This window comes from Bos indicus, chromosome 6 (assembly GCF_029378745.1).
Source record: "Bos indicus isolate NIAB-ARS_2022 breed Sahiwal x Tharparkar chromosome 6, NIAB-ARS_B.indTharparkar_mat_pri_1.0, whole genome shotgun sequence".
Classification (NCBI taxonomy): domain Eukaryota; kingdom Metazoa; phylum Chordata; class Mammalia; order Artiodactyla; family Bovidae; genus Bos; species Bos indicus.
Window position 1 is genome coordinate 42354336 of NC_091765.1, and position 8238 is coordinate 42362573.

Consider the following 8238-nt stretch of genomic DNA (forward strand, 5'->3'; position numbering starts at 1 on the left):
TAAATTCACCTTTGTAACTCTTAAAGAATCTCATATCGTACCTTACAATGATAGGACTTCAATAAATAATTTGTGAATTGAACACAGGCACCTCAAAGTATTGTTCACTCAAAGTACAGAGGTCGCATGACATAGGACACTGGGAAGGGAACTTAAAAATAAAACTGAAGGCTGATTCCTCCGTTTTCCATTAAAATGCCATTTAAACCATGCAAAGTGCCAGGTTCCAGGTTCAAGGTGGGGTTTCATGTCTAAATTCAATCTCTCATCCTGGTTCCACTCCGGGGTTCTACAACTAGATGAAAAGCAATTAGCTTTACCAATGACAAAAGTGAACATCAGAATGCTGCCTGAGCCCAAATGTGATTTAGTACTCTTTCCTGCTTCAAGTAAAGAGGTGCCTGGTTAGTTTCAAGCTCAGATGCTCAAACTGAGAGCAAACCAAGCACCTGAGCTGGCCTAGCAGGAGAGTGCGGGAAGGACTGAGTAGAAAGATCAGGAATGTATATTTCAATAACACTGAAACATTTCTATGTTTCAAAATATGGGGAGGAGGAGGAGGGCAGAGCAGGAGACTGCGCATGACTATTAAAGGAAACAGCGTTAATGTCTGGTTCATGAACTAACCCTTAAGGCAATTCCAAGTGGGAAATTTTTCAGAGATTACTGAGCATAGCACCATTACTGGAAGAAGTATATGATTTTAAAGACATTCATTTGGATGCATAACATATGATATGTTTAGATGAAAGCATCATTACTTTAGACAGTGTTCTTCAAAGTATGGTCCCTGGACCGACAACATCAGCATCACTGAACATGTAAATCAAACATGTAAATCAAACCTACTAAACTACAGACTGAATATTTTAACAGAAATTCTAGGTGATTCTGATGCATGCTCAGGATGAAGACTACTGCTTTAGAGCCACATATTTTTCTGCTGGATATTCCTGGATTGTGCAATTATCTCATCTATATCTAATGTGTTTCAGTAAAGCTGGTTTAAAATTAGGAAGTATCATGAATCCTTGTGCTAATCTCTTTTTTAAACATGCAAAGCATTCTTTTTAATGGGAAAAAAACATTAATTGCCATCCAATAGAAACAGCTGTGTATTGCCCAGGGAACCTTCTGTTTACAAAAGTAAAATTCCTTAATAGAACAAGCACATTGTCTATGCAAGGACGAGCACAGGAACCATTTACTGGTGCACTGCTACATAAATTGTGTTTGTTTGTAATATTAATCAATTGGCAGCATTAAATAGTTCACTTTCTTGGGAACACTAGAGAAAACCACTTTATCAAAGAAAAAGTTAAGGACAGAAAGGTTGGAAAATTACATAAAGTACTCAACTGATGGAATTTCTAAATATTTTAACAAGGAAAGATGCATGAGTCAATATGATGCTAGACAATCACAGGCATATTTTATTGAGCTACTTAATATTCAGAGCTTCTACCTAAATCTGGAATAATATTAAATTTCATAAATTAAATGGATTTGGACTGGTAAAATACTCAAATATTTCTCTCTTTATATGGTGACCTAGTTCATCTTTATTTTTTTCTCTTTCATTTTTAAGACATAACCTATCCCCGGAGCTATCACATATACACATACCTAGGGAATATGTATTAATAATTTAAAAATGATGTCTTTTAGACTTCCATTAGAGTTTGTTACAGTATTGCTTACAGAAATAAATCATATTATTATTGCATTTGTATATTTATTCAAAACTAATTTTATAATGTATATCTGTGCTTAGTCGCTCAGTCGTGTCCAACTCTCTGTGACCCCATGAACTGTAGACCACCAGGTTCCTCTGTCCATAGGGATTCTCCCTACTGGAGTGGGTTGCCATTCCCTTCTCCAAATGTCTATCTACTCAATCCTATTATGATGAAACATGACAATTAGAGATAGACACATATTTGTAAGAGACAGTATATAAGGTAATGAGAAGAATCAGGGTTTAATATTGACTCTGACATTACTAGTCTTATGACCTTTGTTTACTTAACCATTCTGAGTCTAAGGTTCTTGTCTCTAAAATGAAAATTTTAAACATATAATATATACAGGACTATTATGAATACATCATTTGGTTAATTGCTCTTTATGGGACCAATCATAATGTCACTCCTCTTCCCATATAAAACACAGCCTCAACGAATGCTTGGTGTGGGCTTCTTTTGGATCTCAGTGAAAGGAATGGACTTTACATATGTATACCTCTGGGTCAAGGACAGAACCACCAGTGTAAGAACTGAGAGAAGCATGAGTATGTCAACTGCATGAAACCCTAGAAAGTATAGGGGAATTATATTTGCTGCCACAGGTCACAGCAGATACAATTTCATATATTTATCATGAAAACAAGTTTAACCAAATTTCTGAGATGGCTGGGAAGTGTCAACTGCCTTCTAGGTTACATACAAGGAATACATTTCAGGCTCTGTCCTCTTGAGTATTAATACCAAATACTAGTTCCCTTACCCAAGTTTGCAACTGAGGTTTAGAACAACTGATTCAGAGCTGCAGCACTCTCTCTAATGTAAGCTCCAAATATATACTGAAGCCTGGGCCAGGGCTCTTATCAGGAGCACGCCAAGTACTCCAGCTGTACCGGCTGGTGATGAGGGAAAGCTGGACATTCCCATGTCATGCAGACACTGTACAATGTTGAACCTGATGACTCTAGTCAGTTCCAACACATCTCTCCTTTCAATAACCAAATGGCTCCTGGCCCACCCAGCACAAGTTCAGAAACCCACCCAGCACAGCCATATCTGGCACCTGTCATGTCAAAAGTAAATGAGCCCTGATGAATGAAGGACATAGGAACATCCACAAGCTCAGAAAAGCAAAAAAGGAAAAGCAAAGATATTTTAATCCTTTTTGAGTAGTCATCATTTTCAGTTTAGAGAATATTGCCAGCAGTCCAGTTTAAGTACATATTTTCCAAGAGAAAATTATTGATCTTTTTCAGGCTGGGAACATCTGATATCCATATAAGAGCACATTTGTCAGATTATGATTTCTGTACTTTTAAATATAAATAAAAATACATAAACATCTCTACATTTAACTGTATAGATGTGAAAGTGAAAGTCGCTCAGTCATGTAGGACTCTTTGTAAGCCCATGGACTATAGGATCCATGGAATTCTCCAGGCCAGAATACTGGAGTGGGTAGCCGTTCCCTTCTGCAGGGGATTTTCCCATCCCAGGGATCGAACCCAGGTCTCCTGCATTGCAGGCAGATTCTTTACCAGCTGAGCCACCCATACTCATTATTCCATTTTACTCCAAGGCGCAGGTTTGAGACTGGAGCCAAGTACAACAGTAAATAAATTGAGCCAAAGTGGATGTGGCTGTAATGGAGAAATTGTTCAACAGATAAAAGCTGTTAAATTTTTGCTCATTTTTCTACTACCATGACTATTCAGACCTAAAGCAAATACACATTTAGATTCATCTTATACATTTTAACTCAATGATGGGCTTTAAACATTTATTGATTTAAAAGAAAGGGATGATATGACTATGGGTAAATTGATAAAACCATTTCATATCTTTCACTGAGAAACATGTTGCTCATTAGCTGTTATAAGAATCAATAAACCATCATGAGTATAGGCCTACAAAGATTTAAAACACAAATGAAATACAGAGGAAAACATTGACAACTAGATGACAGGGGGTTAATTATATCATTATTTAAAGAGCTCTTTAATATGAAAAAGGCTGATGACTCAGTAGCAAAATGGGCAAAGAACAATGGAAAAAAGCTCACAAAAATTGCAATAGTTTGTTAACAGACAGAATCGTAGAAATGTAAATGAAAGCCATAATAAAGTTCCATTTTTCTCTTATTGGCAAAGACCAAGAAGTGTCAACCAGCACATGAGAAAATAAACCTTCTACTACATGGCTCAGGAGGGAACGCAAACTGTCAGGAAATTAGTCAATGTCATCTAAATTAATATGCACACCAACTTTGACCCAGCAACTCCATTTCCATTAATATAAATCTGTTATATGTATATACACAAGCATGCACAAATACATTTAAAATAATATCCTTTCTATTAATAGTTACTTAAAATTAAAATGACCAACCAGAAATAACCTGAACATTCAACAGTAGACTGATTAGACCAATCGTGACCTACAGTGCAACTGAATACTATGTAGAGATCAAGAAAAATGGTATGCTGAAGTGGAATGCTCTTAAATAGATATCAAAGTGATGTGTGTAATATACTAGGGCATGCATGCTTAGTCATGTCTTGCTCTTTGCCACCCCATGAACCGTAGTTCTGCCAGGCTCCACCGTCCATGGAATTTTTCATGGGATTTTCCCAACAGGAATACTAATACTAAAATCTGTACTAAATTTTTATAACATTAGTTCAGAGCATCAATATGAAGACAAGTCCACATCATGTGCCTCTGATATGGCACAGACAGATATGATATACTTGAAAAATATATAAGTGCAATCTAATCATTATAAACATCAGATAAATTCAAACTGAAATACATTCTCTAAGACAACTGATTTGTATTCATCAAAAGAAATAACAGAAGAACTAAAAAACTGCCCCCAGATTGAAGAAGATTAAGGAGATATAGCAACTAAAAGCAATATGAGATCTTGAATTGTATCCTGATCCCTGAAAAAAAAGACATTGAGGGCAGCAAATAGCTAAAATTTAAACGTCATTTTATTAGTATTATTACTAACCAAATATTAATTTTTAGTTATAATTACATTTTTCTGAAAGTTGTTAACATAAGATAAAATTAGTAAAAGATATGCACAAATGTTCTGAACTATATCTGAAACTTTTCAGTAAATCTAAAATTATTTCAAAATAAAAACTTTAAAAAATACTCACATGCATTATATCCAATTTTTTAAAGCATAACTATTTCTGGTGACACAATAAACCATTGACAGTGTGCCCTCTGAAAGTAAATATGAGATCTGAACGATCTGGGGAAAAACAAATACCTCCTTTTCCATTGCTTATCTTTTCTTCCTTTTTTTAAAACCTTGTCAATAAAGTGTTGACTATATCTTTTCAATAATATGTAATTAATCAAAACTAAGGAAACAATGGTTAAGTGTATTAATATTACTTTTTAAATTTTCTTAAATTATTAAAAATCAGTTTTAATAACATTTTAAGTTTGGTCATCAAAGATTATTGCAATATGCTTATAAAAAATATGCCTGCAATGCAGAAGACCCGGGTTTGATCCCTGGGTCTGGAAGATCCCCTGGAGAATGAAATGGCAACCCACTTCAGTATTCTTGCCTGGAAAATCCCCATGGACAGAGGAGCCTGGTGGGTTACAGTCCATGGGGTCACAAAGAGTTGGACACAACTGAGCAACTAACACACTTTCACAAAAAATATCCCACAAAAACATATAAACTATTGTTTATGGGTATATGTGGGTATGGATAGGGATGTGTGTGAAAAAAGAATCTTACTCTGATAAAAGAATCTTAAAATGCTCTTTTCCGGTTATTGCAGTGTGAGGAACCATGAGCAGCAAAGTCTCCCGCAACACCCTCTATGAGGCATGGCAGGAAGTCCTGCACAGGAATCAGCATAAATGGTGGAAGATTTTGGAGATAATGGATCAGCCAGAAGAACTATGACCCTCAGAAGGACAAATGCTTCTCGGGCACCATCAGGCTTAAGTCCACTCCCCACCCCAAGGTCTCAGTATGTGTCTTGGGGTACCAGCAGCACTGTGATGAGGCCAAGGCTGTGGATATCCCCCACACAGACACTGAGGTGCTGAAGAAACTCGATAAGAACAAGAAACTGGTCAAGAAGTTTGCCAAGAAATATGCCTTTTTGGCTTCTGAGTCTCTGATCAAGCAGATCCCATGAATCCTAGGCCCAGGCCTGAATAAGACTGACAAGTTGCCTTCCTTGCTGACCCACAGTGAGAACATGGTGGCCAAAATTGATGAAGTCCATGATCAAGTTCCAGATGAAGAAGGTGCTGTGTCTGGCAATGGCTGTTGGCCATGTGACGATGACAGATGATGAGTTTGTGTACAACCTGCACTTAGCTGTAAACCTCCTGATGTCGTTGCTCACAAAAACTGTCAGAACATTAGGGCCTTGTACATTAAGAGCACCATGGGCAAGCCCCAGCATCTGTACTAAACACAGCTTAATAAACCATACTCAACTATACTCAAAAAAACAAAACAAACAAACAAAAAAATCCCTTAAAATGATATTGTTTAAAAGTTTTAAATGTGAATAAAAACATGAACTTTTGATATTACAATATTTTAAATAAAACTAAAAAGCAATTCTGTAAGATACAAGTTGGCAATGTGGTGAGCTGTACCTATTCAAGCTGCAGCTACTGTTATTTTGAGCAACTTTTGATTCTAGTTCTCCAACTATGGGCATGAAATCAGGCCACGAGAACTCACCTCCTAGTAAGGATTTGACCCTATGGTACTTAAGGTCTCCACTTTTGAATTGTCTTCCTAATGTAGAATTTAATACAATCCCCTGTTATAAGTGTTTCTTGAACAAATATATTAATATAATGATACTCTGCATTTTTAAATATTTTCCTACTTTTTATCATCCAGTCCAATTTCAATAGAGCCAATCTGTGCATTGAGATATATAAGTTTACACAGTAGAGAAAACCTTACAAAGACAATTTCTGTAATTGAAAAGTTTAGTAGTAGGCATAAAACAAAACAGAGAACTTCATTTCACTACACTCTTCCTGTACTCATTATAATGTTTGGGCTGACTGAGACAGCTGAATACAATGGGAAATGCTAAGTGTTTTTGTCTTTATTAGCATATATAATGCTTTAGTTTGCTGAAGATATAGTTAGTCTTCATTGCACAGTCTTTTCAAAAATATGTTATTATTACCTTTTCCAATACCATTGGAATGACAAAGATGTTTCATCTACTTATTTATAGATTGTCCCAGTATTGTTCTCCAGCAATTTCTTTTCTAAAGCGTAAGTTTTGAAGAGGTGCTTTGTTTTTTTACATAAGACAAAATCTGAGAGTGTTTTCATACTTGAATCAATTTGTTGACTGGGGCTAAAATATTATTTAATAATAGAGAAACAAATGAAGACAAGGAGGAAAGAGCAAGACCAAGTATAGATGCTCTAGTCAATTTTCCACAGCAGTCACTTGGAGAACATGCTTTGTTATCCAAAGAAATAAAATCTTTCTAGCTCTCTCCATTGCATAAGGACATCTGAAGGCCTATTATAAGATTTTGCAATATGGGTGCTAGGAAACCAGAGTGAACAACATGGTTGGTTTAAATTAACAAATTTAAATTTCTTCCCAGTCACAAGTCATCTGCAAAAATCAATTTCACCTGAAGTTTTGCCCATGATTTCCTTTCTCTAGGCTTACCTTTTATTGTACTGTGTTTGGGCATGAAACATCTAATACTTTATTTTTGTGCATGCCATTTATAAACTGATCAGAAACGTGCTTCAAAGCAGAAAAGCTCATTTGACATTCAGAAAATGTGTTTTTGCTAACATGCCCCTTGAAAGTGAAAGTAGTAAATGTGTTAGTTTCTCAGTTGTGTCCAACTCTTTGTGACCCCGTGAACTGTAGCCTGCCAGGCTTCTCTGTCCATGGAATTCTCCAGACAAGAATACTGGAGTGGGAAGCCACTCCCTTCTCCAAGAGATCTTCCCTACCCAGGAATCGAACCCCAGTCTCCTTCATTGCAGTTGGATTCTTTACCATCTGAGCCACTAGAAAGTCCCAACATGCCCATTATGAATGTTAAAAAACAGAGTTTATATTCACTCCCAAGATCCCTGGGGCCAAGGAAGTATTTGTACTTGCAACATATTCTATTCTAGTGATGCTATAATTTATTAGAAAAATAAGATATAACTTCATATTAGCTTTTGGTGGTGAGTTTTCTTGGTACATGTGTTTCTCCTGTTGGCTTTAAATACTTTAATGAAGCATCATTTTTGGGTTTCTGTTATGTATCTGCTTGGGAATAAATTGTTATTTGGATGACTTCAGATCATGTATTTCAGCCACAGACTGTCAATTATAGGTGAGAAGGAGGTATGGAACAATCCGCTTCTTCTCTTCTAGGGTCTTTTGTTTTCCCTTGAGCTTGAAGAGACCTTTTGTTTCTTGAGTCAAGAGCTCTGCCTAAAAATCCTTTCGAT

The 8238-nt window shown here is 36.2% G+C and overlaps 1 pseudogene; it reads left to right on the forward strand.

Moving 5' to 3' along the window:
- The first annotated feature begins 5568 nt into the window (after positions 1–5568).
- LOC109560133 (large ribosomal subunit protein uL1 pseudogene) lies at positions 5569–6205 on the forward strand (annotated as a pseudogene).
- The last annotated feature ends 2033 nt before the right edge of the window (positions 6206–8238 follow it).